Below are 25,676 nucleotides of genomic sequence, written 5' to 3' on the forward strand. Positions count from 1 at the left end.
GTGAACTCACGAGGTGTGGGCCAGCAGTAGCTCAGCCCATCCCTGAATTAGTCAGCTTTTTATTACTATCTTGAAATGCCTGACAGAAACAACACGAGGGAAAGTGATCTTGTCTCGAAGTTTGAGAGGTTTCAGCCACATAAGCTGGCTCCATCACCCTTAAGCTGGTGGTAAGACAGAACATAGTCGAGAAAAGGGCATAGCAAATGGAAGCTGTTCACCACTCAGCAGCCAGGCAGAAAGGGCCACTTGTAAGATAGATTACCCCTAGAGAGCCATTCCTCTGAACCACCTCCCCTGGCTGGGCCCTGCCTCCTAGCTACTCCCACTTCTCAATAATATCATCAGTTTATGAATCCATTCATGGATTGAGGTCCCAACCTCACGATCCACTCTTCCCATTTTTGTTGTTATTGTTGTTGTTTACAACTAAATCTTAAGACCTGAGCTTTTAGGGGCAACCGTAACACTCTATCATTGAATTTGTCACTGTTCATCCATGTTACCGTGATGGTGGCTTTAAGCTTAAAGGAAAAAGGACTCATTTTGGCTCACACTTTTTGAAGGTCTCGGGCCATTTTGGTAGGAAAGATATGGTGGCAGGAATACCTCTTTCCCTGGTGGAGGGAGCTGGCAGCAATGGCTTCTTCACATTGGGGCAATCTGAAAGCAGAGAGAGCCGGCAGAAACCAAAAGCAGATATGGTCTTCAAATGTAAGCTAGTTTCACCAGCCAGACTCCACTTGTAAAATTCCACAACCTTCAAAATAACACCGCAAGCTAGAGACCCAGCGTTCAAATCTGGAGCCTCGGAGTAGGGGCATTTCAGACTCAAACCCTAACAGTCCAGAACACCTCCAGGAATCCTCCGCTTCCCTGGGGTGAGTGATTCTGAATCCTGGGCTGGCTGTCATCCAGCTTTATTCTCAGGTTTCCTGCTTCCTGCATCCCATCCTTTCCCAAGGCTCCACCTCCAAACAGCAGTGAGTATCCTTACCACACATTCCTGACTGGCCTACACCTCTTCTATAGAAACCAGGACGTTACAATAGAACGAGCACGCGGAGGAGAGGGCGTGGTGCCCGGGACACTCTTAGATCAAACCCATCTCTTGGTAGGTGTAGAATTTTGGCACATCGCTTCCTCTTTCTGCCGTTGGCCTCTGGTTCTGTGTAATGGGAAGTGATAACTCTGTGTGGGGCTGAAATGATGTGCAGGGTACGCCTGGGGCTGCTGGATAAGTGGTAGATTCATCATACTAGTGTTGAAAGTTGCTCACAATTCAGGCTATCACCACCTCCCAGTCAGTTTTCTTTCTTGTTCCTTCTTCTTTCTTACCTTCCTTACTCCCTTCTTCTGTTTGTTTCTTCCTTTCTTTCCTTTAGAAATTTTTATCATAATTTAAAAAAATTTAAAGTCACACAAATGTGTTATACATTGAGCATATCCACAGCCCCCCATCCCCCCATGCCCTACTCTCTTCTCTCACGTCCTTCTCAGTCCCTGCTGTCTCCTCAGTCTCTCTTACATTTTTGTCTTGTATCTACCGTATATGATTTTCTGTACCTATATAAAATCTAGGAACCATAAATGACAGGAAACATGAAATAGCTGACATTCTGAGATGAGCTTAATCCATTTAGTAAGATTATCTCCAAGTGTATCCATTTTTCTAGAAGTGGCAGAATTTCGTTCTCCTTAATGGCGAAAAGGAATCAAGTGCATCTGTGCACCACGTTTTCTTGATCTGTCCCTCTGTCGATGGACACCGAGGCTGGTTCCAAAGCCAGCTACGTTAGCAGCGCTGGGACACGCCCTGGTGTGCGAATGTCTCTGTGGTGCCTTTGGAGTCTTTTAGGTAGATATCCAGGAGTGGTATAGCTGGGCCATACAGTAGGTCTTTTTTAGTAGTGGTTTTTCAAGTGCTTCAAGGCTATTTATTTATTTATTTATTGTATGCACGGGGGAGCACATGCGCCGTGTGGAGGTCAGATGACAACATTCAGGAAGAGATGCTCTCTTTCAAACATGTGGGTCCCAGGGACCAAACTCAGATGATCAGACTTGGCAGTGAGCGCCTTTAAGTCCTAAGATATCTCATCACTCCATTATTCATTCATTCATTCATTCATTCATTCATTCATTCATGGACTCCTCCACACACCTTTCATAGTGCCTGGACCAACTCCTATTCCAGGAACAATATCATAAGTCCCTTTTGTTCATAGCCTCACCAGCATCTGTTGTTTATTTTCTTCGTGGGTGCCATTCCTACTGGGAAGAGATGGAATCTCAGTGTACTTTGAAATTGCATTTCTCTGATGAGTAGTGAGGCTAAACATTTCTTCATGGTTCTTGTCATTTGTACTTCATCTGTTGAGAAGTGGCTGTTCGTTTCACTGGCCCATTTACTGATTGAGTTACTTAATTTCTTGTTGTTTGACTTTTTTAGTTCTTTACATATTGTAGGTTTTAATCATCTTTCAGATGTTTAGCTAGCAAAGATTTTTTTTCCCTCTGAGGAATTTTCTTTGTAAAGGGCACAGAAGGTCTTCTTCAATGATCCCCAGGGGACTTTTCTTTTCTCACTATGTATTTCCTCTTCCACTGAGAACTCAGCCTCTATTTTTGAGACATGGCCTGTAAAGACTTCCAAAAAAGACCAGTAAATAAATAATAATAGTACATGCAATAAAAGTTCAGATGTTCAAAAACAAGCACTAAACAATTTAGAGTGCTAAGGGAGCATGGTAGGATGTGTTTCAAAATGGAAGTATACCTTCTCCATTAGAAAGACTTTTTAACTATGTGGATGTCTATGCGTGGTTATACATGCTTTCAATAGCCACAGATGGCAGAAGAGGGTATCAGACGGCCTGGAGCTGAAGTTACAGATGGTTCTGAGCCACCTGACGTGGGCGCTGGAAAACTGGACTCCATCTTCTCAACAGCAGTATGCACTCTAACCACTGAACCATCGCTCCAGCCCCAGAAAGAGTTTCTGTTGAGCAGCTGCAAAGTACATCACAGGTATCCCTGAAAAAGATCGTATCTGGTGTTAGCCTTGTAGCTGCTCCAGTTCACTTGTGAGAAGTGGACTATAACTTCTTAGAACGTCGAATTTCATGTAAACACTGGTCAAGGCTATTTGCTGCCATCCCAGGAAGTTCTCTTTCTCTGTCTCTCTCTGTCTCTGTCTCTCTCTGTCTCTCATTAGCTAGATAGATTTAATTATAAAAATCTATTGGGTCTAATTATTAAAAAATGACCACAACCTTTGGCCCAAATAAAGCAATAAAACAAAATTAAGCGCACCTTGTATAAAGTAGCACAGTTTAATGACTCTGGATACAACAAAGTTCTTGAAATAAAAACCGAGCGTTATGGAGATTTCTACCCACAAGGAATTCCCAAGAAGGTGCAGAACTCAGATGCCAGAGAAGGTGCTCACAGTAAGGAGGAGGGCATAGGGAGCAGAGAAAGGAGGCTTCCCAGAGTGAGAAGGATCTGGGTTGTATCTGAGGACTGAGTGGGAATCTGTACAGCGCTGAATGTAAGGGAAGAGTGCCAGCCACATGCCCACACATGTAATGTGGCAGAGAAAAGAAAGCAGTAACAGAGACCGCCACAGATTCTCATTTCCTGAGAGGTAAGCTTGTGTGTCTGAGTCTATGTGTGTGTGTCTGTGGTATGTAGGGGCCAGAAGTGAACATCAGATGACTTCCTCAGTTACTCTCAAGATTTTGTTTAGCTTATTCTTTGCTAATTTAATACATGTATGTCTTGTATCTTGATCACATCCAACATCAAGCACCCCATTTCCCTCAGTATCCCCGATAATTCCACCTTCACACACCATCCTTCCCTTTCTCCCCTCCCTCCCACTGAGTTGGTTCAGTGCTGACCCTGCGCACACAAATGTGGAACACAGACATCCCATCTGCAGTCACACCCTCACAAGAGCACTACTCCCCTCACACAGCAGCTGTGAGGCAGGGCCTCGTGCTGAACTGGAGCTTATCAATTCATCCAGAGTAGCTGAGTGGCGAGCGCTAGGCTGTCCCGTCTCTATTCTCACGGCCATGATTATAGGCAGCCACCAGCACCCTCAGCTTTTTAAGTGGGTGCGAGGGGTCCAAGCTCAGATCCTCAGGCTGTGGGACAAGCACTTTATCAGCTGAGCTATCTCACAAGCATCTCAGTACAGTTTCACTGTCTGTTTAAGATTCGGGTTGATTGATAGGACATCTGCCATGTTGGAAATTACAGCCGAATAAGGGATACTTGGTGATAACCTTTTCCATTCAGTTTCACAAATATCTCTGCCTTTGTTGCCTATTGTAGTCAGGCAATCAATAGCAATAATCAGTAAGTTTCACGTGGTGGTCATTAAGCCAGACACTAGAAGGGAGACAACACTTCCAAATATGTGGCCACGGAAAGGCAGGACACAGCTGAGGGATAGGCGTTCTGGCAGCAGACGGCCTTAGTTAATTAAGTGCGGTCACCCTCCGTAAGACCTGGGGTAGCTGCTCAAACCGCTACACATGATAAACCCCATCACCTGAAAGTGGTGGAAATAGTGGTGCCCATGTCAAAAGCCTATTGAGACAAGCAAGTGAGTTATTATATGTAATGAGTTGTTATATTGAAAGCACATAATCAGTCCCTGGTACTGAGCAAGCATTAACACTTCATATTAATATATATTTCAGAGTGAATAAACAGAGAGAATTGTCCTGAAAGCCAAGCTTAAGTGCTTGAATACACTTCTAGTAGGAGGTAATTTCGTTCTGTGGTCCTCACCGTAATACAGCTGTTCCCTGAGGCTCAACATTACATCAATTAGCTCGTGATGTTCTGATTGATTCTTGTCTATATTTCTGAAAGACCTGCCTTGGATACATGTTGTCCTGGATGGAGGTCATCTAAACCATGATTCCCAGCCAGGAAAATACCAAACAACTATATAACATCATGAGCGCACAAGTTCATAAAAACATAGCTATTGGGCTGAAGCAGTTAACAAAGTGCTTGCCATGCAGGCTTGAGGACCTGAGTTCAGATCTGCTTAGCGACAAGTTCAGTGAGAGACTTTGTCTTAATAATATTAATAAACAAAATAAAAAGTTGACTGTGATAGAGAAAGACACTCAGCATAGTCAAGCCCTGCATTCTACACAGACATTGTGTTCTCTTGCTTGTACTAGGACTCTCTCTTTCTCCCTCTCCATCTCTCTCTAACTCTTTCTCTCTCTGTTTCTGCCTCTCTCTCTGTCTCTCTCACAGACATGTACATACACCATACACACATATACATAAAACTTAACTATTACAAAATTACATAATCATTTTATAAACTAATGAAATAAAACACAGATGTTGGATGATTATATCATGTGTACACCAGGAACCAGAGTTTAGGTACTTTATCCCAGACTATGAAAAGAGATGGAATTCTTTTTTTTTTTTAAATGATTTATTTTCTATTTTATATGCACTGGTGTTTTGCCTGCATGTATGTTTATGTGAGGGTGTCAGATCCCCTGGAATTGGTGTTATAGACAGTTGTGAGCTGCCATGTGGTTGCTGGGAATTGAACTTGTGTGGTTCTGGAAGAGCAGCCAGCACTCTTATCCACTAAGCCATCTCTCCAGTCTGAAGATGGGATCCTTAATGTTTTATACAAGTGACTCATAATTGCCTGTTAATTGGTTTTGAAATGAGATGACACAAGGACTGGGTATAAAAATAGAATAGGGTTCATTCAAAACCTGCCGTGCACTTTAACCAGCTCCTGGGAGGTCTTTCTCCATCCTTACAACCTGCTTGCAATATGAAAGGATGTTTGCTAGAAATAGAGAATGCAGAACTGAAGGCTAGCCCCAAATCCTGTGGTGATTAACAAGTCTTTGTAATATTCTTAGCATCTAACAGCAATGTTGCTAACTTTAGGAAGGCAGGCAAAGGACATGTTCAATGACATACATGTGGGAGTCAGATGGAAACAGTTTTGGAAGGGTGATTCTCCCATTCGTGTTTTGAGGTGGTGTCTCTCTCATTGTTTCTTTCTGCTTGTGTAGCGTACTCTAGGATGTGCTGGTCTGTGAGCTTCTGACCAATTCTCTGATCTCTGCTTCCTGTCTTGCTGTAGGAGTACTGGAGAAGTACGTGTCGCCACATTTGCTCTTTTACTTGGGTTCCAGGGATCTGAACTCAGGTCACCAGGCTTACATGGTGTTTTAGTCAGTGTTCTACTGCTGTGATGAGCTGCCATGACCAAGGCCACTCTAAGGAAGAAAGCATTTAATTGAGGGCTTGCTTATAAATTTCAGAGTCTTGTCCATTATCATCATGACCAGGAACATGGTGACAAGTGTGGCATTTAGAGCAGTTGCTGAGAGCTAATCTGCAGGCCATGGGGGAGGGTGCACAGCTGAGCCTGTTGGGGGCTTTTTGAAACCTCAAAGCCGATCCCCAGTGACATACTCCCTCCAAAAAGGTCACACCTACTCCTACAAGGCCACACCTCCTAATCCTTCCCAGATAGTGACACTCCCTGATGACTAAGCATTCAAATATTTAAGCCAATGGGAGGCATTCTTATTCAAACCACTACACAAGGAAATGAGCCATCTCCTTCCCCAACCCCCTGCTATGTATGTATGTATGTATGTATGTATGTATTTTTGAGGTGGGATCTCACTTTATAGACTAGGCTAGCCTTGTCATTGCTGTAGACCTCCTTCACCAGTTTCACAAGAGCTGGGAGCCTCCCTAACACCTAGCTATAGATCTAGCTAGAGTCCAGGGCTACAAGCACATTTAATCACTGAGCTCCCCTCTACTATCAAGATAAATTGCACAGTTTGGGAAATACTAACACGTGTCCTTGTAAGGCCAGATGTAGATCTTATTGGCAGATCCTGCTTATTTGTTTGAGACAAGGTTAACTTACTATGTAGCTAGGCTGGCTTTGAGCTTGTGATTCTCTTTCCTCAGCCCCCCCCCCCCCATGTTCTGGGATTACAGAGATATATCACCATGCCCAGCTAAAAAAGCAATTTTTATGTAGTGTCTGAACACATGAGCCACAAGTTGAGCCCCAAAGAAAAAAAGGTAGATAGCTAAAGTATTTATACTGTCTGGAAAGAAAACTGAAATTCCAGAAGAAGGTGGCAATGGACTGAGTCTTCTGGCATATGCTGTCTACCTAACTAATGTGCACTGGTATGAATTTCAGTCACAAATGAACAGCGTTTTAGATTGTCCTAGTTTTCTCTGAATTGCCAGTTGAAAATATACCAAAGAAGTAAGTTTCAAATGGGGTGTCCTCTGAGGTCCCACAAGTGGTGAGAGAAATAAGCAAGGTGTGCTTGTGAAGAGTTCCGCAAGAGGCCACACTCTGTGTGTGGAACCTAAGCCTGGATGATGAGGCTGCTCGTTTGTGAATGAAACTTATACCAGTGTGCATTAGTTAGGTAGATAGCATACACCAGAGGACTCAGCCTTGCCTAGGAGAGCACAGGCCTGGATGGCGGCAGGAACAGGGAGCAAAAAAGGGAAGGAAGACAAGAGTGGTCCTAGGGCAGAAAGGAGACAGTGAAAATAAATGTGATGAAGACAGGATGAGGAGGAGCAAGCCTCTAAAGTCTTGGCTGCTGGGTTAACAAGGGGATCAAAGAGCACCTGCCGTGTGTGGGGATGGGGGGGCGGTTATGAAGCTGTGGAATAGAGGGGTGGTGGGACTCTGGTGGGGTGAGACAGCCAAAGCCAGGCTGATGCTTCAGAAGGGCCTGGTCCCCAGAGTCACCTGGAGAAGCATAGTATTGCTGCTAAGAGCCTGGAAAGATGCAGAGAAGTTACAGGGCCCAATGTGACTTTTGGAAGAGCCGCTCCAGCTTATGTGGATGATGTTTAAATAGCGGGAGATAGGAGCCTGTCACAGCGTCTGAAGTCAGTGGTTAGCCATCGGCACACCAGTCACTATTTCAGAAAGTCAGACAGTGGTCTTTCTCCAAGAACTCCCCCTCCCCCGTGTGTGTATGTGTGTGTGTGTGTGTGTGTTGTATATGTGTGTGCAAGGGCCAAAGAACAGCTTCAGGTGTCTTCCTCAACCATTCTTCACTGTACCTGGCTTTTTACTCACTGGGGATCTGAACTCAGGTTTTAGACTAAATCCCAAACGCAGGGCGGCATGCTTGCATGACCAGCACTCTACAGCTGAATCGTCTCCCCAGCCCTCTCTCAGGGGACTTCCGAATGGAATTTTTTACTTTTGAGTGTAAGGAAAGAAGGAAGGAGAGGGGATACCCGGTCCCCACTTCTGGCTTTCAGGTGACTGCTGTTTCAGTACAGGAGCAAACCTGGAGAGAGGATTTTTCAGTGGAACAGCCCATGGCCTTGGAAACTCAGGCAGCCAAGGTGACAAAGCAGCAGGGGTCTCCTCCAGAGAGGGGAACAGAGTGTGAACAAGAAATGTTACAGGCCTGAACATCGGCTCAGTTCTGCAGCCAAAACAGGTTGGAGCTGGAAATAGCCTGCTTGCTTGAAACCCAGTATTCCCCCTAAGCATCTGTGAATCCAGTCCCCAGTGCTAAAAGAAATAAAGGTGTGTGTGTGTTGGGGGCGGGGGTAACCAAGGCATAAGACTGCTCCTGATGGCTCCTGGATTGGGGGAGATGGGCCTCAGACTCACTGTGAAAGAGCTGGGCTTTGTGTTAGATGAGAACCATCCTCACCTCCTAAAGTCCAGAAAGGAAAAAAAAAAAATCTGATTCAAACCCAGTTTCCCACTAGGGTGAGATGAAGTCTCACCTCTGGCCTGACGGTGTTAGGGTTAGACTGAAGCGTCTTTAGAAGCGAAGAGACGGCCAGGTTCTGAACAAAGATTGAAACAAGCAGTGTTTTGCTCAGTAGGTGCTGTGCCCGCTTCTTTTATTTTATCAAACTGTGTTTTGACAATTCGTGAGAAAAAAAAATGTGTCTAAAACATTTTGAGCTCATCAGGCAGTAAACATTTAGACACACAATGTGAACTGAGTTATTGTTCTTGTGAGTTTCTTTTCTTGCCTTTTTCTGAAAGGGAGCCCTACTGGCTCCGTTGCCTCCCCCAGGTCTCTTGACATGGAAGTCTCCCTCTCCTAGGGACTTCGCGAATCCTTGACAATAGCCCTATGACTGGGTTATCTTATAGCAACCTCCATTGCCCAAGAGTTAAGGGGAGATTAACATTCAAGACAATTGGACTAGATCGAGGCGGGAGAGCTGCGCCTCCAGCCATCGGATCTGCGCTCTCTGGCTCGCAGGGTAGGAGAGGGGCTCGCGCAGCGGGTCTGGGTGGGTTTGGGTGCCTTGAAACGAAAAGGGGATCCTCCAGATCGTAATCACCCTTCCCAGCATCTCCGCGCGAGCTTCAGATGCGCGCAACCTCTCTGGTCTACGAGCTAACTTTGCGTCGCTTGCGGGTGCGGCTAGGAGCAGTGGGAAAGAAGCCAGAGGCAGCTCAGGGGGTGACTTGGGGTGTCCTCGGCTGCACCGGGCGCCGGGGAGGCAGAAGATTTCATTGTTGTCCTGGGATCCAGTGGCGAGAGGAGGCCCGGCCAGCGGGCGCGCGCTCAGTCCCTGCAAGAGCTCTAGCGGCCACCCCGCCAGGCTCCGGTGGCGGGGACCATGCGGCCGAGCGGGCGCCGCGGGCCGCGGGTCCCCGCGCGGGAGAGGGGCGGGCTGGTGGCCGTGCGCCCTGGCGCTGGGCCAGGCTCGGCGTGAGCAGCGGCGCGAGCGGGCGATGGGCTGACGGAGCCCCGTGGCGGGCGCGGCGGGGACCGGGGTGGCGGCGGGGGCGGGGACGGGGACGGGCGCGCCAGCACCGGCGGGGCGTCTGCGGGCGCCGCGGAGGAGGCGGAGGCGGCGCCGGGCTTCCAGGCCGCCTGGTAGGCCAAGGGCCTGCGCCCGGGACGAATGGGAAGCTGTTTTCCGTGGACTAGTCTCCTACAACCCGAAGTACCTCGGCTCCTTTAGAAGAGCACAAAAATAAAAGGTAACGCGTCTTTGTTTCCCGGTGGCGGCGGCAGGGGGGCGATTGACGAGGCTGTACTTCTGAACCCATTTTCCAGTGCGGGGCTGGGCAGCGGGGACCTGGAGGCTCACAGGTTTTTATTTCGCTTCTGATACATTTTTAAAATGCGAGCCCCACGTGGGGCAAATACGATGCTACCTTCTGCCAGCCCTTCCCCCTACACACACACACATACACACACACACACGTCCTTTGGCATAACAACCCACACTCTGAATTTCCCTTGGAGAAAGGAAAGGAGGTTCCTATAAGCAAGCTAGGTGGGTTTAAAAAAAAAAAAGCTTTTTTTCTCCCTCTCCTTTCTGGAAGTGACAGAGGTGTCCGGCCCTTTGGGTGCAGGAAAAGGCTCTTCACGGGGTGGCAGGAGGCCGGGCAGCCTCCGCTGCTGGAGCCCGATGAGCCGAGCCGGCCTTTCCAGATGGCTGCAGAGTTTGATGCAGAGAAAATGGGAGCAGGGGAGGGGAAAACAGGAGGGAACCCCCGTTAGTACCTGCTCCTTTTAAAATGGCTAAATGAGGTGCGTTTGTACTGCAGGCAGCTGCCCAGATGTTGCACACTGGATTTAGGAAGGTCTCTCCAGCGCTGCTCTTTGAAAGGCATGGGGGCTGCCTGTGTGTAACCAGCAACTCACTGCCTTTCTCTGGTCCCTGGCTGGTTAGCAGAGTAACTGCTCAGTCAATTCAGACAAATTTTGCTAAATTTCCAAGGGATGGCTGTTCTAATAATAGCTCTAACCGTGGCTCCTTAATAGACATCCTCATTTTGAATGATGCAGCCGTGCCAGCTCTCTGGGAAGCGCAGCTTGCTGAGAGCTGAGATCCAATGCCGGGAAAGGACTCCCTGACCCCACCATGAATGGACCAGGCGCTGCCTCCCCTATGAATGGAACATCCCAACAGAGGCTGCTCCTGGCTCGTTTCATTTGGAATCCTCCCCAAATCTGATGAGAGGGATGCTCAGAAAACCTAGACAGGCACATTTCTAAATATAGGGTGGTCCCTGTTCGGTTTCGGATTGATGGCTGCATTTAACTGCAGGATGTTTCTCCCGCCTCTACCCCCACCTCGGCACTGGTAAAGCCTCCTTTTCCAAACCTTTTGATTGATGTGTGGGAAAGCACCAGTCAGAACCTCAGCACAAACTGCTGAGTTCATGCAGGGTAGCCACCACTGACGCTGGGGAAAGTACCTTGAGCGTTAGCTGCAAACCTGCATCCCTTAGACTTCATGAACTAGACTATGCGCACCAGCATCAGAATATGCAGCAGAGTGCTGAGGCCCCTGAGCTCTGTTTCATTGTTTTGTTTCTGGTGTTTAAATTGCATCAAACTCTTTCATAGCTTTTGGCTTCTAAAACATGAGAACCTTAGATCGGCAGGAATTTGGCTTGAATTCCCTTACATGTTACTTATCTCTCACCATCTCGAGTATCAGGAGATGGGCCAACTTGTACATTGTCTTCTGTAGCCCAAGTGACCATTCTGTTGCCAGTGAAGTTTGTCCAAAGCACAACAGGATTGATGATGCTGTGGCAATTATATTACATTGCATTTCATGTTTAAAAGTCACATAGCTTCCATTTACTTTAACTGGAGGTGATATTTGGACATGGTTTGAAGTCAGTGCTGTGCGGTGTGGTCAATGAATATAAAGTTGCCTCTAGAGAAGTTGGAAAGAAGTGAGATCTGATGTGAGAAGCTGTGTGAGTAGAAGTAAGCTTATCTTTATTTATTTTTAAGTTAAGCTTGTCTTAGATTATTGGGGAATAGTTTTAGTAACGATGAGGATCAGCAAAATTCTCCCCTCTCTTTTGTTTTAACTAACTGTGAGCTGCCACTGCTGTTAGTGTATTTTATTTTTTAGTATTTGTCCTCAACTAATTTGATTAATAAGACTTCTTTTTATGGCCCTGGGCCTCTTTGTAATTTTAGACATCGTTGACAAGTCCCCTGATAGCCCAGCAGGTGGCTAGTGCCATTAGTATGATTTTGCCATTGGGGAAACTGAGTCCCCTTGAGGTTCAGCAAGTTTCTGGTTTCTTAATCCATGAGATTTATGTGCCAGATGTGTATAGTAGTGATTTAATTGCACCAGCAAAGTTAGAGCCCAAGGCCAAAGAAAAGATAAGAGATGAGGTCTTATCCAGGTCCTGGAGCTTTGGGAAAGTTTGGTAGACAAGTGTTGTTTCAGAAAAGTCTCTTGAGTCAACCTTGGTCTGTGGGACAAACATTGACATTGTTTTACGCTAGGAAAGAGAAGAATTGAAAATTTCAAGAACTCTGTTGAGGGGCTGGGCTGGGCAGCTTTTGTCTTTGTAATTATGGGCTGGAGATTCAACCTACCCAGAGACCATGGCTAAGTTTGCTTCCTAGATACGAACTTGTGCTCACATTGTTAATGTTGATGTACGTCTTTTCCCAGCCATCCTGCAAATCACACTTAGCATTTACAAATGCATGCTTACCTTGCTGTATTTACCTCACTGGATGCCCAAGACCAGAAATTTACATTTTAAACAGTACAGTGCAACAACTTTGTCCTGAAATATTTTTTGCATAAGTAGATTTGTCATTTTTTACAAATAAAGGAACGTCTAGAAAATATTCTAGTTCTGTAAGTTGAACTGAGAAATACAGCTGTTAACAGTGAACTAGCTTAGGAAGTTATCTTAAAACATGCTATACACAGTCTAAGTCTAGGTTCATCACCAACTGTTTTTCAAAAATACTTTATGTATATGAGTGCTCTGTCTGAATGTACACCTGCATACCAGAAGAGGGCATCAGATCCCATTATAGATGGTTGTAAGCCACCATGTGGTTGCTGGGAATTGAACTCAGGGCCTTTGCAAAAGCAGCCAGTGCTCTTAAAGGATGAGCCATCTCTCCAGCTCTATCTCTAACTTTTCAAGTTTCACTATCTCTTTCTCCCTCCTACCCTTCCTCCCTCCATCCAACCATCCCTGCCTCCCTTTCTCTTTCCCTCCCTTTAGTATTAGGAATTAAACCTAGACCTTTTGCATGCTAGGCAATAGTGTCTCTGGGAGCTGTGTGCAATGGTGTCACTATTACACAGAAAGGCCAGGTGGCTCCATAGCTCTCCCGAATGGATGTTTTCTGAGTCAGCAGAAGCACAGCTTGTCGCAGCGCTTTCCCCAGCAACTTCCTTTGAGTTCCTAAATTCTCAGCCATTGCCACCCCTTTCTCCATCCCTAGGCTTGGTGTATCTATCTATATTTGACAACCCTGACCTTGAAGGGAGCCAGCTCCCCTACCAGAAGTATCGTTATAGAGCGACTGATACAGGGCTTCTTTTACAGAAAATGAGCAGAGCTGTCCTTAACTGGTTAACAGAGTCCGTGATGATTATTCTGGGCACCGGTGACTATGCCTTTTTGATTCTTAACAGTATTGGTAGAATCGAGGTACTCCACAGAAATCTTTACCTTAAAGATAGAAATTCCTACTTAGGGATACAAGGTCATAGAGGAGTGTGAGGGACCTGGTTCAGTCAGTGGCCTTATCACTACCAAATAATCAAACAAACAACAATGAAAAAAAGATGAGCTAGTGGTCACAGTTTGAACTGAGTGAGTAGTCTTCCCACAGAAATGGAAGCTGAGGATCCTCATCAGAGTGGAGGATCTAGCTGTAAGGATGTACTATTTCTCTTCAGGTAGTATTTTCTGGGATTTTGTTGAAAGTGGTACTTCAGGTGTTTGTGATACAACGGGAGCAAAAACTGGTTGTTTGTTTGTGGTCAAGAGCATTGACAGGTACACCATACCCTCTGGCTTTACCTCTGAACACATCTGCTTGTTTTTCTTATTCATTCATTCATTTTTAATTTATGTGCATTGAGGTTTTGCTTGCATGTATGTCTGTGTCAGGGTGTCAGATTTTGGAGTTACAGACAGTTGTGAACTGCCATGTGCGTGCTGGGAATTGAACCTGAGTCCTCTGGAAGAACACTCAGTGCTCCTAACCTCTGAGCCATCTCTCCAACCCTACATGGTTTTTCTTGCTCCTATATTTTAGTGCATATTTGCCGATGTGTGGCTCTTGCATACTCATGTGAGGCAGGTGGGGAGAGGGGTGTAGGTTTGGACACGGGTACCTTTATGTGCTTGTGTAGGCCAAAGGACATCCTCTCATCACTCCTCTTGAACTATTCTCTTCCTGGCACTAGGCATTTTCATGTTCTTGAACTCACTAAATAGGGCTAAGCTAGGGCCAGTGACGTGAGCCTCAGGAATCCTTCCTGTGTCTCTGTCTTTCCATCCCTGGGAACACAAGGCTTACCATCCTGACAGGCTTTTGGTTTTTAAAACACAGAATCTTGGAATTGAACCTGTTAGCAAACAGGGCTAGCCACTGATGGGCACTTTATAGATCCTTGCTGAATAAGCAGAACACAAAACTCTGCTGCAACACTGAGCTGTAGAAGCTTCATTAGAAACCTGCAAGATCCAGGGGCTGAAGTAAAACATGGCTTGTCAGGCCATCCTGGGTCTAACATGCTCTTCAGTCTATACATTATGGTATAGACCTTCTTTTTCAGTGAGTAATGCATTGCAAACCTCACATCCACGAGTCATTATTATGATGGAAAATAGTAAGCCTTCAAACAATATGGTTTTGTTTTTGGAACAGGGTCTCATTCTGTAGTCCAGATTGACCTTGGACTTGCTATGTACCCTGGAGAGACCTCAAATTTACAAGCCCCTCCTCAGCTTCCCAAGTGCTAGGCTTAGAAGCAGAAGCCATGGCACTTTCATTTAACAATATTTTCCCCTTCGAATCAGCTAATATTGCCCTTGTAACCTTGTACCTGTAACTCCACCATTTCCACCAGAATTTTGCCTGTTCTTTTTATGCCCTTGCCTTTCTTTGTCCTTACTAAATGAGGAATTTGTGAGAAAAAAAAAATGGTGTGTAATGGGGAGTTAGATTGATGCGGTATGGAGGCAAATGGAAGTAAGAATGGGAGCGTCTCCAGGCTGTGCCATTCATAATCATAAAATGCACAATTACGCCCTCCCCACACGCCTGTAAAGCGACAAATCCAAACTAGGCACCCAAATAGTAGAGAGCCATCTGGATCTGAGTAAAACACCTACAAATAGCTGGGTAACATGGGGCTGGCTTGCCTACTTCCTGGCTCCCTCTGAGTACCCCCAGTAAATAGCCAATATTTATTTCTGTGTTGCTCAGAGAGAGAGAGAGAGAGAGAGAGCAGAAAGGGGGAAGTGGGGAGGACATGAAGCAGACCCAGAGCTGAGCACAATGCGAGGCAGTGTTCTGCCTTCTCAATCCCCTTTTATTGGGTCCGATGAGTGTTTGGTAACAGAAGAACTATAGAGTGACCGGTGGCACAGATGTAGCCTGCAAGACTTGGCAGGAGGAAGGAGACATGTGCAGAGGGTGATAGATGTTAGCTCTGAGTGTGAGGGCTGCAGGGTGCACCCAGAGCTCAGTGCAGCCTGCAAAGTGTACCTGTGTGTGATTTGGAGAACCGTTAAACATTTGGGTGAGGGAGAACCTTATTGATAAAGAAGGATAGAGAGCATTTTTTTTTATCAGAGAGGAGATGTTAGCAACCACTGAGGGGCCTCATCCACTGCAGCAAGACAACAAAACATCCCTGCCTTGTGACAGGTATTCACACGATGCAACACGCTGAGACAAACACAGTGTACACTGTGGCATCTTCTCTGGATTTGCTTATCCAGCCAGCTCTTTCATCTTTTGGCTGTGAGACCTGTAGTGAGTGACTAAATCTCTCTGAGCTTCATTGAGCAAAGTCACATGAGAGAATAGCCACAAAGCACCTAAGATGCAAAAGGTATCCCAGGCTTTCAGAAGAAGACATTTAGGGGTCTGTGAGATGGGTAGTGGGTAAAGGTGCTCGCCACCAAACAATACAGCCTGAGTTCCGTCCCTGGTCTCAAACTGAAAAGAGAGCACCAACTCCCACGGGACTGCTGACCTCCTTCACAGGCGTGCCAAGGCAGAGTGTGTGCCCCTCCCCACATGCTTAAAATAAATAGATGACAGATAGATAGATAGATAGATAGATAGATAGATAGATAGATGATAGATAGATAGAATGTTAAATTTTTAAATTAGAAATTGTGTCTGTGATCTACCTTGCTGACCTTGCAAGGCTCAACAATACTAACTTCAGAGAAATTTAGAACACATTAGGGAAGAAATGTGGAGATTAAACAAAGTCATGCATTTTCTCTTACAATGCTGAAATATTACAGAAAGTAACAGTGTGGGAACACACATTGGCTGAGATGTTTGGAAAAGTCATCCCAGCCCTTCAGAAAGAGCTGGTTCAGGAAAACGCAAGACCCTAGCCACCATTGTTCCTGGGAACAGGGAAAGGTTTGTAAGAAAGGTAGTTAATGGGGGAGGGGGCACTCAGTGATGTGGGGGGCATGAGGATGAATAACTGGGAGATAATGAGAGAGCCTGAGGCTGTGTCTGGGTCCCAGTACATTAGGAAGCATTAAAATGAAGGAGGAAGGAAGAGAAGAAAGCTGAACTGGGCTTTGTGCTGGTGGGTAGCCCCCCCCTCACTCCCTCCCAATCCCACCCTCCCTCCCTCATCTCCTCCCTGCCCCTCTCTAAGTCAACTTTTAAATGGTGTTTGGCAAGATACTGTAATAACGTAGGAGCACTTTTATAAGACAGTTAGGTAGAAATTACTTGATATATGTGAAAGGACCAGGCCTGACCCCTTTCCCCCAAAAGTCATAAGTCCCAGGAACTAGGCCATAGGTCACCCAGGAATAAGAAAGCCATAAAATTCTTCAGTTCTCAAAAATAAGCAGAAAGCTCGCGGGCCTTTCATCTTAGAATGTAGAGCAAAACTGAAAATTCTCAACTAGTGGTGCTAGTTACCACTTAGCTTCAAAGGGAAAACTCTGATTACATAGTTCCACAGATGACTCAGGTGACGGCACTTGCAACCAAGTCTCAAGACCCGAGTTTGCTCCTCAGGACCCAAATGTGGTAGGAGAAGAGAACTGATTCTCACACATTGTCCTCTGACCCCCACATCTACGATGTGGCACAAGTGTACCCACACTCAAACAAGCAAACAGTTAGTAAATAATGTTCTGATTGCTCCTCTTCCTCTTCTTCCTGAGGCTTTAAAATCATTGTCCTGTGCTAGTGGCAAAAACCATCTTACAGCCTGAGAATACTGGATGCTTTTTGGAGCTCTCAACCCCTCATTTGCCCCAGTCATTCAAGCACACTGAAGATCCTAGGATAGTATCCCTGCAATATAAGAAATCAATATGCCAATTTACCTAATATTCAACAAAGTGGGCTGTACACTTAACCATGTTAAGCAAAACGAAGCAGGGTGAGCAGCTCCAGGCTTCCTAGGGATGGATTGACCAGATGCACATAGACAGCAGACCAGAAGTGTTAAGCCCGCACACAAACTGCAAGTATTTATAGAACATTATATCTGCTTGCTTCCAAGACTAGGCTATATTTGCGGGACAACTTATGGCTATCTTTTTGCCTAGACAGGGTGGAACATGTCTGTTATTTCATGGAGAAATTATAAGCTGGTATTTGTGTGTGGTTCCGTCCTTTCTCTATTGTGGAAAATATGGTTTTCGTAGTCCGCAACAATTTGGTTTGTCTCCCTTCCTGTTCCCAAGGCTGTAGCTTCGTCAATAGAGATTCCAAACTATTTTAATGCCGAGCTCTACAACTTCCAACTTGGAAAGATAGCCAAATATTCAGAGAATAGTGCCCAAAACACAGTCCTTTGTTTCTCACGCAGCTAGAGTCTTTTCTCCTTGCCAGTGGAAATGACCACCTCCAAGTGGACAAGCAAAACCTTGGCTGGACAATTCAGTGAGCTTTGGGTTTTACACTGTGACCGGTTTGGGTTTTATGTTGACCATAAGGAAAACTGGCTGCACGTGAGGTGCATGTTTGTGAAAAAGGTGGAATGGATGTGCTCAAGGTCCTGTGGTCTGCAGGGATTCCTGAAAGGTGAAGATGCCACCATCCAGGCCAGTTGTCTTGTGCCTTCTCACCTGATCCTGGTACATGGGGTCATCTCTCTGTCACAGCAGCTTTGTCATGGATGCTCCGGGTTTTTCAGCTTGCTGATTTGCCCCGTGTCTCTTCCCGCCACGCTTGCATGATGCTCCAGAGTTCAACAGCCCTCTGCTGCCTTTCTTTGTTACTGGGAGCCCCATCTGTGGTTTTCTGATTACTCCTCTTCCTCTTCTTCCTGAGGCTTTAAAATCATTGTCCTGTGATGGCTGACTCACCAGTCTGCAGTCTCACTTCCTCTGGTTGCATAGTCTGGACTCAGATCCCTGCACTGAGTCTCTTACACTTACTATTTCCAACACCCAACCCTCCATTTCTCATTCTAATCTCTTCAAGCAAGGAGTCTACTCCCATAATCTTGTCCCAGGGACTCCTCTCTCCTGAGTAATTATAAAATCATCACAATCCATCCATTCACCACTTTCCTGTCCCAGGCCCACTCATACACACACACACACACATGCCCTCTCCTCCACTCCTTGCCCCCCCCCTTTCATCTGCATTCCCTGTAGACCAAGCTCCTTAGCACAGAAGGAAAGGCTCTTCACAGCCTAGCAGCTCTTTATTTCTTAAACTCCCTTTCCTCTATTGTCTTACACACACACCCACACAATCACACACACAGCACAAACACAGACAAAACACATAAACACACACAGAGAGAGAGATAGAGAAGAGAGAGAGCGCGCCTTTCCTCTGACCTAGGACTTAACCCTGTGCCTAAAACATACTGCTCACTCTGTAGCTGGAGCTTCCTGTGGTACCTCCTCCTGATCCTCTAAGTCACAGCTTCTTTTGTGTGCACAGACATGTGTGTGCGTGTATGCAGACACATGTGCATTAGTGCATGTGTGAGTGTGTTTGTGTGTACACAGGTGTACATGTACATATAAGCGCATGCGTATGGAGACCAGAGGTCAGTCTTTGGCCATCATTCTTCAGAAGCCATCCACCTCACCCATGAGGCATAGGCTGTCTAGCCAGCAACCACAGAGACCCTCATCTTTCCATTCCTCCTCCCCAGCAGTAGAACTGAAAGCCTGCCCCGCCATGTCCAATTTTTACATGGGTGCTGTGGCTCGAACTCAGGTCTCCATTCTTGAGTGCCGCAGGGGTTAGCTTGCTGTGCTGTCTCTTTAGCCTCCCCCAGTCTCTTAAGTTATGTATTAAAGCGGCCATGCAGAAATTCTGGCAATGATAAGATGTCTCGGAATGCTGTGCAACCAAAAGTTAAATGAAAATCAAATACCTAGTGAACAGGTATTCTGGCAGCGCTCATCTGTGTGGCATCACCAGGCTTCACTGCAGCCCTGGCTCTAGACCACAATAGGAGCACCTTGCACTGTGCCTGCCATCGCACCACACACTGCCAACCAAGGCCGCCAAAGCACCTGAGCTCAGACGCACGATTGTGAAAAGACTGAGGGTGGGGATAAGGATAGGATTTCCAACCATTCCTGAAATGGCCCTAACCATGTCCTCTGCTATTTTGTTCTACAAATTTATGTGAAGTTGTATTCTCCACAACACCCCAGGTATCTATAAACTCTGGAAACACCGAGGATCCTCTCTGCCCCTATGCCATCAAATACGGAGGCAGGACTTCACTGTATACACAGCTACACGTGCACACATAAGCAATGCATAGGGAGACCCAGCACAGACCGGGTACATTTCAGTCGTGAGAACGCATTTGCCCTTGGGAAGCTTGTGGCCAAAGAAGAGGAAGAGGCAAGAAATAAACAGAGTGAGTGCACAAATTATATAGGACGCTGAGGGCGGCAAATGCCATGGAGACGAATAAAGCAGTTGAAGGGAAATAGGAATAGGGTGCCATTTTATTTTGGCTTTTGTGTAGTGTCCATATGTGTGTATGTGAATATGCACACATTGGTGGGGGATGTCATGCATTGTGCATGCATGTTCCCATGGAGGTCTGAGATCAACATCAAGGGTCTTTTTTCATCATTTTCTGACTTTTTTTTTTTTTTTTAAAGATAGGATCCCGTACTCTACCCAGAGTCCTCAGTTTGGCTGAGCGACTAATGAGCATGTCTCCTCCTCTAAGGACTGTTACGTGGCTGCTGGGGATCCAAACTCAGGTTCTCAGGTGTGCAGAGCTAGGGAACCCTGGGCCACCCAGAGGCTGCATAGGGATGGTTTGGGTATTTCACGGGCAAGACTGCAGGGGGAGAAATGGAAGCAGGTGTGCAGCTGGGTGGCTTTTACGGAAACCCAGGCGACTTTCAGAATGATCAACATGGAGAATGCCCAGGTCCTGGATGGCTTTGTGACTGAGAGAAACAAGATTTTCCAGCAGGCGAGCTGTGGGATATGGAGATAAAAGTGAGTCCGAGATTGGGGAGCTAAAGAACAAAAAACAGGTGTGAAAGATGGAGTTACCCATATCTGCGAGGAAAGACATGGCGTACGGAGGCCCTAGACCCAGGTTTCCACCCAGGACCTGAAAAGCATATGCCAGTAACAGAGTGGACCTGCTGAGGGCGGGTGCTATGTGTGCTTCTGTGACGCCTGAGTCAAGGCACGCTAACAACCTGGCTAGACATGCTACCACTGAAATTTACCCGTGTTTAGACAATGTTGCATGGTGGTGCACCCCTGTATTTGTAAAGGGGAGGCGCGGGGACCGTGAGAGGAAGGCCAGCCTGGGCTACATTAAAGAGTTATAAGCTGCTCTGGTCTATATAACAAGGTCTTGTCTAAAGAAGAAAAGAGAAAGGAGCTGTAGCTAGTCAACTCAACAGCTCAGTTCTCCTGAATATGACGATGTTTGGGGAAAAGTATGTTATTTGAAAAACAAGATAATTTTCCAAAGGACATAGTACTCTATTGAGATGTGATATTACATGTTAAACCTCATCTTTCTGATGGTCTCTTTTTGATATCTGAAAGGCCTGTCTAACTCCCAAGCCTTCTGGATTTGTTGACATATCACTGACTTTATTGTACAAATTTACAACTGTACTGTTGGAATTTTGAGCACATATCGTTTTGTTTTTTTTTTTTTTTTTTTTCAGAGACAAGGTCTCACTGTGTAGCGCAGGCTGAATTTGAACTCTCCATGGAAAGTTTGGCATGTGTATGTGCCCACAAAACCATCATCACCGTCAAGAATTGTAGCTTCAGGGACAGGGACATCATTCAGTGGGTAAAAGTGCTTGCTGCCAGGCCTGACAGCTCGGTTTGATCCCTGGGATCCATGCAGTGGGAGAAAGAAAAACAAACAAACAAAACTGAGGCACATAAGTTGTCCTCTGACATCCATGCATCATAGCATTTGCATATGTAACACAGAGAGACAGAGAGAGAGAAATCTCAACTTCATATTACTTACCAGTTTTACTTTTTCTCTTATTTATTGCTTTTAGCATACAAAACAATGGGCTTCCTTAAGACATCTTTATACACGTGTGTCATCACACCTTGTTCATATTATGTACATTGACCCTTTACCTTCCCTTGCCTACTCTCCCCCTTTCTGGTTGTTCCCCTTATTCAGCCATCTTAGTTGAGGATCTTCTGTGGTTTAAGCTCTGTGCTAGGCACTAGGAAATACGTGAGAGTTTACCCACTATGCTGCTACCCACAATTGTCCTGGCTAAAAATTCTGGCCCTCCTGCTGCCGTGTTCACATCCAGCGTCCCTTCCAGCTCTCTCTCATGAACACAGTGTGTTTGGATATCCAAAAGCTCCGAGTGGCATACATAGTAAACTATGTTAGGCCAGGCTGCAGCAAAGATCAGAAAACGTGTCATATTTCCAGCAGCTCAGATCTGGGGGGATTATTTCCTTTGTCTTTCTTTACTCGGAAAGAGCCCAAACAGTAGGGTAAGTCTCAGCCTGTTCGTCTACAAGTCGTCAACATCGTAATTACCACCTGCGGGAAGCTTGAGAAATCGTTTAGTGGCCAATTAGAATTTTTGATTTGAATAACAGATACATTGTAATGTCTTTATTTCTGTAATGACACCCTAATTCTGTGCACCCTGCAAAGTTTTAGCACGCCCATATCATGGCTGTTGAAGGCCTTGCATTATTTTCAGTTCCACCTGGAACCTGTGGACCTTGGAGTGAGAACTAATGGGCCCTTTTTCTCGTCCCTCCACATCTCTCTCTCCCTCTCTCTTCCTCTTTCCTCTCTCTCTTTCCCTCTCTCTCTCCTTTCTCCTTTTTCCTCTCTCTCTCCTTTCTCCCTTTTCCTCTCTCTCCTCTCTCACCCTCTCTCTCCTCTCTCCTCCCTCTCCCCTCTCCCCCTCTCCTCTCTCTCTTCTCTCCTCTCTCTCTCTCCCTCTGATTCTCTCTCTCTCCCTTCCTCCCTCTTCTCTCTCTGCCCCAGCCTCTCCTTAGAGCTGTTGAGATTCAGTCAGGAGCCCAGAAGCAGGTCTGGTGTAGGGTGCTACACAGGGCAGGCGGCCAGTGAGGAAACCTCCCTGAAGATGAATGGAGGGGGCATGCTGCCAGCACATCTCAGTGAAAGCAAGAAGCCCCTGCCAATGGCATTCTAGTAGAATCTGTTCCAAGGAACTCAGTTATGTAAACACCCCGGCAGCAGGCTCCAGTCCAGATGGACTGCCCTGTACAGATGTCAGAGTAGCTGTCAAAACTTCTCTTGATGTGAGCAGCATGCCGTCCCAAACTCTCCTTCGCCTTTTTATTAATGGCACGGGGGATGGCTTTCTAAGTTCTGGAGTTGGGGCCCTGGGACCACCCTACAGGAGGGGTGCGTTGGGGTTCTGGAGCACTGGAAACTTAATCCAGTGTTAAGTGTTGCTGAGGCTGCCCACGAGAGTAGCATGCTCCGTGCCATATGCGGCAGGACTTGGCATCCAAGCCCTCCAAGCCCCTGCATCAAGCCTCCGCAGACAGGACTGGCTCCGGTATCATATGCCTCTGGAGTGGGTTCTCCACTGCAGGTGGCCTGGTGGCTCATGGCAAGTCTTTGGTATTTTCTCCTCTCTGCTTTAAGAGCCGCTAAGACCCCAAGTGTGGAATTTACAAAGCTTACGGATGGTCTAGCATACTGTTTCCTGCCTGACACCTTGCGCGGGGCAATGGATACACTACACAAAGACAAAAGAAAACCATTCCAACCATCTTCCCACGTGGCCAGCTGAGCCGCCAGCCGTGAAGGGCGACTCATGCTGACTTGCTTGATGTGCGCTGTTAGAGACCATTCTCACCTGTGTCATGAGATACCAGGACAACTGACAGGAACACCATTTAGGAGATACGGTCCATGATGGCAGCTGATGGTAACGTTCATGGCACGGATGGCTTTTTCTTCTTAGTGGAAACAGAGAGCTCAGTGGGGAGTGGGCAAGGCTCTAGCCATGCCCACCCTGGCCCCACATCACTGCCTTTAGTTAGGTCCCACTTCCTAAAAGCTGTAAAACCCATCAAAGCAACACCCCGAGTTAGGGATCAGTTATTCAAAGACAGAGCCTTGTGGGAGGTACTTTATGTGCAGAACTTAATCTGAAATCATGTGGGTGTATGGACTACATGCGTACATGTGCCCAAACCCAACTTAGGGCTGTTTCCTCAGAAAAGGGAAATTCAAACCTATCTCAATGAATGCAGATTCCATCCTGTAAATCCTCTTATTTCAAATGCCCTTGAATCAACATATAAAAATATGCAATTTAAGTATATATTTAGGCAAAAATATGTACCAAGTGCCTATAATGGCAGTTATATTTTATTACAGCACACACATACTGTCATCTTAATGCCAATAAAATATTTACAGCACAACTGCGAAAACTTGTTGTTTTATGAGACCCACACTTGTAAGTAGTGCAGCATGATTTCCCATGGATCACAATATTACCAAATGTAAGTTTAAGTGTAAACAAAAGTAAAAGATTGACTTATACTGGAAAAAAGGCATATGACCAAAAAGATGTAATTAGGATTTTTGGATATTGAACACACACTACTCCTCCCAAACAACAGCAATAGATGGAAATCTTCAACACATAAATAAAACAGCTTTATTTATCTATTTACTCACTCACTCCGTTACTTACTTACTGAACTTATTTACTTACTTACTTTTGGTCCTAGAGACACCAGCTCAGGAACTTTTGCATGGTAAGCAGGTAGTCCACCACCTAGCTACACCCAACCACAACATTTTTATTCCGTGACATAAGGTCTTAGGTAGCCTAGGCTAGCCTTGAACTCGCTATGATGGCCTTTATCTTCTGAGCAGTCTGCTTCCATTTTCACGAGCCGGGACTACAGGCATGCACCACTAAAGCCAGTGTATTCGGTGCTGCAGTCATATATGTGAAGAGAGCATTCTGCTGAGTTCCCCCTCAACATTACATTTTTAAAGAGGGGATATTTGATTACACACTTGCACACATGAAATTGGAAATGTTAAAAACAATGAGGAAGAATGTATGTGTTCATGCCTGTTAGTCTGGCATATCACTTTCTAAAAGCCTTCTTGTGCAGTAAATAAATGTTTTGTCTCACCCAGATGGATGAACTATTATTATAGGCAACAACAGGTTTCCATATCACCCATTAAAAGGAATACCTTTTCTTAAAATTCATGCTTATAACTGCACAAATGTTTGTCTTGTCCATCATCAGAGTGGAGGGAGGGTGATCTCAGAGCACCATTGGCACCTTCCCTGAGCTCAGTAACCATTGCACAACCTCCCTGCCTCTGACTCTGTCTCTCCTGTTCCTGTGACTACAGGATAACCCATTCCATTTTGATGTCTGTTTATGGAGTTGTCATTCTAGTGAATTGTAATGGATTTTCTAGAACTTCTACCCACTGATTGTATTTCTTGCCTACCAAAGAAACCGTTCTTCTCCTTTCTGTTTGTGCATGTCAAATTAGGAAAGTCTCTCCTCCTTCCTCTGTGCCCAGGACAGCCCAGCTTCTTGTCTGTTTTCTACCAGTAATGGACAGAGCTTTCCTGTGCATGCAAGAATGCATCATGGGAAGACAGTATATTACAAGATCAGCCTACCTTTGATATTGAGGCTTTGTATACATTTTTCCCACCAGTCCTGGGAAGGTTTAGTCTCTGGATCTGTTACACTTTCTTAGATTATCCCCAGTTCCTTCTTTTTTTTTTTTTTTTCTTGAATAAAATATGTACCTGAAATTAGACACAGCATCAAGAAATGCTTTGACTATACTGGAGTGCAAAATACCTCCTAATTCCCTTATTCCAGATGTACTTTTTGGCCCCAAACCAGGAAAAAAAAAGTGATTCCCACCTTCTACACTCCAGAGCTACCATCCTGTCCTCTTTGATATCTGCAAATTTGATGAGTCTGCCTGCTGTGTTTCTTTACAAACTGCTGAGGAAAAACACATAGAGGAAGAAAGGCAGCCCATGTCTGAGGACCACTTTCCCATTTCCCAAGTGTGTGTTTGTGATTAGATGCTGGCCTCGAGTGTTTGCAAGTTGGATTCTCGCCTCTCCCCTTCTAGACTGTCCTCACTTCTACACCAGT

The 25,676-nt window shown here is 45.8% G+C and overlaps 1 protein-coding gene across 6 annotated transcripts in view; it reads left to right on the top strand.

Annotated features, from left to right (window-relative positions):
• The window catches only part of Frmd4a (FERM domain containing 4A), a 577,932-nt gene that overhangs the window by 370,451 nt on the left and 181,805 nt on the right, over positions 1-25,676 (top strand). The window contains exon 1 of one of the 6 annotated variants that reach the window (XM_060372409.1): positions 9,902-10,039. The exons of the other annotated variants lie outside the window; for them this stretch is intronic. The gene's annotated coding sequence lies outside the window, so the exon portion shown is untranslated. Of the gene's footprint in view, positions 1-9,901; positions 10,040-25,676 lie in introns of those variants that run through there. 6 annotated transcript variants of the gene reach the window in all.

This window comes from Meriones unguiculatus, chromosome 19 (assembly GCF_030254825.1).
Source record: "Meriones unguiculatus strain TT.TT164.6M chromosome 19, Bangor_MerUng_6.1, whole genome shotgun sequence".
NCBI classification, from domain to species: domain Eukaryota; kingdom Metazoa; phylum Chordata; class Mammalia; order Rodentia; family Muridae; genus Meriones; species Meriones unguiculatus.